The following is a 7,430-nucleotide window of genomic DNA, read 5'->3' on the forward strand; positions in this document are numbered from 1 at the left end:
CAGTCGCACTATCCTACACACGAGCCACAATTTACGGAAGCCAATTAACCTACAAACCTGGAACGTGAGAGGAAACCAGTGCACCCGGAGAAAACCCACGCGGTCACAGGGAGAACATGCAAACTCCACAGGCAGCACCCGTAGTCAGGATCAAACCCGGGTCTCTGGCGCTGTGAGTCAGCAGATCTACCCGCTGCGCCATGGTACAGGAAAATAGCTGCACTTTATCCTCGTGATCTTGTACACTTCAATAAGGTCACCCCTCAACCTCCTACACTCCAAAGAAAAAAAGTCCCAGCCTACACAACCTCTCCCTGTAACTCAAGCCCTCATGCCAAAGAAGCAGAGGTAAGGTGGCCTGGAAAATCTGAATGATTAATATATGGCAGATTGTGTAAGAAAATAACTGCAGATGCCGGTACAAATCGAAGGTATCACAAAATGCTGGGGTAACTTGGCAGGTCAGGCAGCCTCTCTGGAGAGAAAGAATGGGTGACGTTTCGGGTTGAGACCCTTCTTCAGACCGTGCTGCAAGGAAGAATGTAACTGTTCTGTTGTCGTGACATACGACAGTTAAACACTAGTCTCCATCTACCGCAGCAGTGCACGAGGTTGTAATCTCCTCGTTCGAGCAAGACAGATTCTCCTGGTGTGGGGGAGAAATCAAAGGCACAAGCAAACAGGAATCACACCAAACCCGGGATGATTTATGCAGATAGACGTTCAAAGCCAACAGCAGCTGTTAGACTGCTGGCCGAGGTAAACATGCATGAAGCAGGAATGGAAACGGGTGACTCTGCAACAGACTGAAACTCATCAGTGCGCTGGGCAACAAATCACTCCCTGTTGCCAATATATCTGCGCAACACCTCCCTTCTTTGAAGTCAGACTTCACACACTGAGCAGGTGTAAGTTGTCCTAATGAAAACCTCCTGATATCCTCCATCACAAATCAAGAGCCACAGTCTGCTGCAACGTTTAAGTTTCGTTTGAGTTTGAGTTTATTGTCAGATGTACCGAGGTAAGACCATCAGCGGAAAGACAATACTTGATTGCAATCGAGCATCACTGGAGAAAAGGAATAGGAACCCGAGAAGCACTTTTTTCTATACAATGGGTGGTGGGTGTATGAAACGAGCTGCCAGAGGAGGTCGTTGAGGCAGGTGCTGTAAGTCACTGGGACAGGTACATGGATAGGAAAGGTTTAGACGGGTGTAAGCCAAACGCAGGCAGTGTCACTAGTGTAGATGGGGTGCCTTGGTCAGCATGGGCAAGTTAAGCAAAAGGGACTGTTTCCGTGCCGTGCGACTCTTTGACTCTGTTGCCACCGACAACATGGTACAATGGGCCGTGGGTTAAAATAAATGCACGCCTAATACTTGCAGAGCATGTGTAATTAAGACAGGGAGGGACTGAGCAAAGACATGTGCAAGTCATTTATAAATAACTCGCATGTGGTTGGTATTTTCCTCGTTTAATAGCGGAGTTCCTGAGCTTCCTTCATCTAGGGTGGGCGTCTCCAGGCTACAGCTGCCCCCAACATTGGCTATAAATACATTGGAAGAAACTTGCAGACTGCTGATTCATCCTATTGTACTGCCGACTGCAGTCAAATCCAGCTCTGACTTCCAGCCATTGTGAAGACTTCCAGACTTCCACTTCCATGGTGCAAACTGAATGTAATATTCCCCACATGGTTTATGCGGAAGGTTTTGTTTAGTTTAGTTGAGTTGAGTTTAGAGATACGGCGTTGGAACAGGCCCTTCGGCCCACCGAGTCCGCGCCCATCATCGATCACCTTTGCACTAGTTCTATCCTGCACACTGGGGACACTTTAGAGAAGCCAATTAGCCCGCACGTCTTTGAGACATGGGAGCAATGTCCCATGGGAGAACGTGCAAACTCCACACAATCAGCACCCGAGGTCATGGTCGAACCTGGGTCTCTGCCCCTGTGACTTCCTGTGCTGGCCAGTAATAGAAATAAGCGATGTTATATTTCGCATGCCACATCTCGTAAGTACATTTTCACAATAAACACAGAGGATTACTGGTATTGCATTAATTATGGTCCAATAACACAATCTACAATAATACATATATTAGCTGTCAAAACTAAATTATTGAGAACAATTAGCACTAACTCATAACAAACTCAAACATTGGTTCAAAAAGATGTAGCATTTATTTGTAGCCCAGTTATTGAAATGTTATGGAATGCCACTGACATTATTTTAATGTACACATTCTTTATATTTCATGCGATGTTCTCAAATCTTCCTTCTGCTATAAATCACAATTATTTCACTTTATTCTGCATTGTATGTTAAATTTTGTGTGAAAATCACCAGAAAATAACAGGATAGGAAAATGACATTACTGAATCGTACAAATGCTCACGTGGTCATTCCTGGCAAGTTCATTAACCCAGTTAAATATTTACTGACAATCATATCAACAACAGGCTCATAGAGTCATACAGCACAGAAACAGGCCCCTCGGCCCATCTTGCCCATGACGACCGAGAGGCATCATCTGCACTAGTCCCATCTGCCTGCGTTTGGCTAATATCACTACAATAGTAGTTCACAAAATGCTGGAGTAACTCAGCGGGTCAGGCAGCATCTCTGGAGAACATGGATAGGTGATGCATCGGGTTGGGACCCTCTTCAGACCACCCCACCAACAACCAGAGAGCAATCAAATCTACTACCTACATTCCTCTAAACCTTTCCTCTACATGTACCTGTCCAAATGTCTTTTAAATACTAGTACCTCCTCATCAACCTCCTCTGGCACCCACCAACCTCAGTGTGAAAAGGTTAGGGCTAATCTTATCAATGCTTTGGAGATTAATTATAATTATTCCATGACTATGTCACTTCTGCATAAGCTAAAGGTGGCTGCAATACAGGCCTGGCAGAGCACCACCAGAGAAGACACCCAGCAACTGGTGATGTCCATGAATCGCAGACTTCAAGCAGTCACTGCATGCAAAGGATAAGCAACAAAATACTAAACATGACTACTTTCATTTACATGACATTGCTGTGTCCCAAACATTATGGTGCCCTGAAATGGGGGGGACTATGTATAATAAACACTGCTGTAATTTCTACATGGTGAAACCAAAATGTATAAAAATGGCCTTTATTAAACTCTGACAATGTGTACTTTAACTATGCGATTTTTTTATATTACAAATCTCAAATTGTGGAGTACAGAGGCAAATAAATAATGTTTGGGACAAAGAGCCATCATTTATGGAGGGCACTGTATGTGGTCAGCTTGCCGGGTGGCAATGCCCATCAAATCCTTCATTCAACACCCAAGGATAAGCTTTCACTATGGTTTCGGAAACATATTCGACAGGTACATTAATATTAATCCTGCAAGAAAATCGAAGGTATTTATTCACAAAATGCTGGAGTAACTCAGCAGGTCAGGCAGCATCTCAGGAGAGAAGGAATGGGTGACGTTTCGGGTCGAGACCCTTCTTCAGACTGATGTCAGGGGGGGCGGGACAAAGGAAGGATATAGGTGGAGACAGGAAGATAGAGGGAGATCTGGGAAGGGAAGAGAGGGACAGAGGAACTATCGAAAGTTGGAGAAGTCAATGTTCATACCGCTGGGCTGCAAGCTGCCCAGGCGAAATATGAGGTGCTGTTCCTCCAATTTCCGGTGGGCCTCACTATGGCACTGGAGGGGGCCCATGACAGAAATGTCAGGCTGGGAGCGGGAGGGGGAGTTGAAGTGCTCAGCCACCGGGAGATCAGATTGGTTAAGGCGGACTGAGCGCAAGTGTTGAGCGAAGCGATCGCCGAGCCTGCGTTTGGTATCGCCGATGTAAAGAAGTTGACATCTGGAGCAGCGGATGCAATATTAATCCTAATCTTTCCAAATCTTTGTCAGTCAGTCCAACAGAATAAAAAACACAGAACTTCGAACAGTCCAGCACAGGACCAGGCCTTGTGTATCTGTGCTGAACATGATGCCAAAAACTAATCTCCTCTGCATGCACATGATCCATATCCCTCTCCATTCCATGCCTATCCAAAAGCCTCTTAAACACCACTATTGTAGTAGCATTCACCTGTGTGTGTAAAAAAAAAATCTGCTCAGCACATCGCCTTGAAACTTTGCCCCTCTCACTTTAAAGCCATGATGCCCTCTAGTCTTTGACATTCCCACCCTGGGATAAAGGCTCTGACTGTTTACCCTATCTATGCCACTGTTTAGCCTATCTTTGCCACAGATAGCGATAGATGTGCCATAAACAAACTCTGCCCCAGTTTGTTGTAACTGGTGCGTAAACTTCAATAGGTTGTACAATTTCATCATTAATCACACACTTGTCTTCCCTTAAAACGCTGATGAAATCCAACGTAATGAAAGCTGCTTTCAAACATTACGATGACACAAAACGGTTGCTTGCTCCATTGATTTCAGAGCGAGAATGCTTTCCAACATCACCCAATGCCCAAAGGTCAATGTGCATGTTTTCCCAATCGCGATCCAGTTGCCCAGAAGCAACTCGCAGAACCAGTTAACAATCTAATATTCAGTCTGACCGCATCAGTTCATGCCTCATAACCTTGCAGGCCATTATTTCCAGCTGCCAAAGCAGGCATCCTTAACACGGTAGAAAGTTGTTGCTTGTATCTTCCCAAATCATTCTCAATTAAATTGGAGTCATGGAGCTGTAGAGCCGGGAAACAGGCCCTTCAGCCCACCTTGTCCATGCTGACCAATGTGGCATTCTAGGTCAGTCTTCCCAGCTGTTATCACGCAATTGAACCATCCTATTACCAACCAGAGAGCAGTGCTGAGCTACCAACTAACTCACTGCAGATCCTCAGGCTGGCTCGGAGAGCCAAATGGCCTCCTCCTGCACCTATTTTCAATGTTTCTATCCCCAATCGGACTTTATTTTGCACTAAATGTTATCCCGTATCTGCACACTGTGGACGGCTTGATTGTAATCGTCTTCCCGCTGACTGGATATTACACAATAAAAGCTTTTCATTGTACCTTAGTACATGTGACAATAACCTAAATTAGTCCTATTTGCCTGCATTTGGCCCATATCCCTCTAAACCCTATTCAAATATCTGTCCTTTTAATAGTCATAATTGTATCTGCTTCCAAAACTTCCTCTAGTAGTTTGTGAAACAGGGTCTTTCTGAAGTGTCTCCCCTCTCAAATTAAGGAAAACATATTTATAAAATGCACCACCCTTTCAGGCAGCTATGGACTGCTCCAATAGCTGTTGAATTAATTTTGAAATATAATGATTTATAGACTGGCCAAAAGGCGGGAGAGAAAATGTGTACATAGTGAAGTTAAACATCAGGGCGATAAGTAATCAGGGAAAGCTTGTTTTAATAGTGTGGGCAAGGCTAACTGTTGGCCGAGACACTGGACATTTCTGGGATAGTGTCTTTCATATAAACCTGGCAAGTGATTAAAACAAAGACAGAGTGCTGGAGTAACTCAGCGGGTCAGGCAGCATCTCTGGAGAACATGGATAGGTGACGTTTCGGGTCGGGACCGAGTCTGAAGGAGGGGCTTGACACCTATCCATGTTCTCCGGGGATGCTGCCTGACCCGCTGAGTTACTCCAGCACTCTGTGTCTTTTTTTTCTGTAAGCCAGCATGTGCAGTTCCTTGTTTCTGGAAGAGAGGTTGTGGGCGGGACAGAGGTTTGTATCTCTAAATGCACGTTACAGATGCATCCACTGCAGGCGCTGGGTGGGTGGGTGGGTGGGCTGGGAGCTTCTCTGGGAGTTTCAGTGGGTAGGTAGGGAGGGTGGGCACTCCCTCTGGCAGCTGGGCGACCAGTGTCGTCATCAGATCGGCCAGCAGACAGCTTGGTGAGGCTGGCTCATCAGCCTGTGTGTCTGGGGCTACACACTGAATGTTGGACGCCGTCCGTCCGAGGAACTAACTTCCTCCTGAATTCATCCGACTACGTATAGAAGTCGGGATGTCATGTTACAATAGACAATAGGCAACAGGTGCAGGAGGCCATTCGGCCCTTCGAGCCAGCACTACCATCATGGCTGATCATTCTCAATCAGTACCCCCGTTCCTGCCTTCTCCCCATACCCCCTGACTCCGCTATCCTTAAGAGCTCTATCTAGCTCTCTCTTTAATGCATTCAGAGAATTGGCCTCCACTGCCTTCTGAGGCAGAGAATTCCACAGATTCACAACTCTCTGACTGAAAACGTTTTTCCTCATCTCCGTTCTAAATGGCCTACCCCTTATTCTTAAACTGTGGCCCCTGGTTCCGGACTCCCCCAACATTGGGAACATGTTTCCTGCCTCTAACGTGTCCAACCCCTTAATAATCTTATACGTTTCGATAAGAGTCTCGGGGAACGGCTATCGTATCTGTCCCCACAACCCCCCCCGGCAACACGTTTCAGGCACCAATCAGCCTCTGTGTGGAAGAAACTCGCCCTGCACGTCCCTTTTAAAAATTGACCCTCTCACCTTAAAGTTATGCCCTCTTGTCTTTGAATTTTCCATGCTGGGAAAATTCAGACAAGCTTAGATAGGGTGAAGAAGGGTCTCGACCCGAAACGTCACCCATCCTTTCTTTCTCTCCAGAGCTGCTGCTGAGTTACTCCAGCACTTTGAGTCTAATCTTCAGTGTAAAGCAGCATCTGCAGTTCCTTCCTGCACATGCTCAGATAGGGCGTTGGATACGGGACAAATGGAACTAGCTTTGAAGGTCAGCATGGCATGAAGTTCCTTCATGAGCTGACTCCAGGACTCTAAGTGGCACACACCATCTCCAGACATTGCACACAACAACCTGGGCTGGGGATATTTTTCGTTTTGCTGATCTGAAAGAGGTGTGGAAGATCATGATGGTGATGGACGGGGAGAATGCAGAGTCTTTTACCTGGGGTAGGGGAATCAAGAACGAGAGGATGTAGGTTTAAGGTGAGGGGGGAGATTTAATAGGAACCCAAGGGGCAACTTTTTCCACACAGAGGGTGGCAGGTGTATGGAACGAGCTGACAGAGAAGGTAGCTGAGGCAGGTATTGTAACAAGATTTAAAAAAAACATTTGGACAGGTACATGGATAGGAAACGGTTTAGTGGGAAATGGGACTAGTTTTGATGTGGCCTTGGATATCGGACAAATGGCGTTATCTTTGATGGCGTATTGGAATTTGGGCACCGGGGCTGTGGTGGGGCAAACAGAACTCAATTTAATGGGGCTGAGGATGGGGCATTGGATATGGGGGAAATAGACAATAGGTGCAGGAGGAGGCCATTCGGCCCTTCGAGCCTGTACGCACCGACATTCAATGTGATCATGGCTGATCATTCTCAATCAGTACCCCGTTCCTGCCTTCTCCCCCCATACCCAAATGGAACTATCTTTGATGGGACAATGGGCATGGGGCAAACAGGA

Source organism: Rhinoraja longicauda, chromosome 7 (assembly GCF_053455715.1).
Source record: "Rhinoraja longicauda isolate Sanriku21f chromosome 7, sRhiLon1.1, whole genome shotgun sequence".
Taxonomy (NCBI): Eukaryota; Metazoa; Chordata; class Chondrichthyes; order Rajiformes; family Arhynchobatidae; genus Rhinoraja; species Rhinoraja longicauda.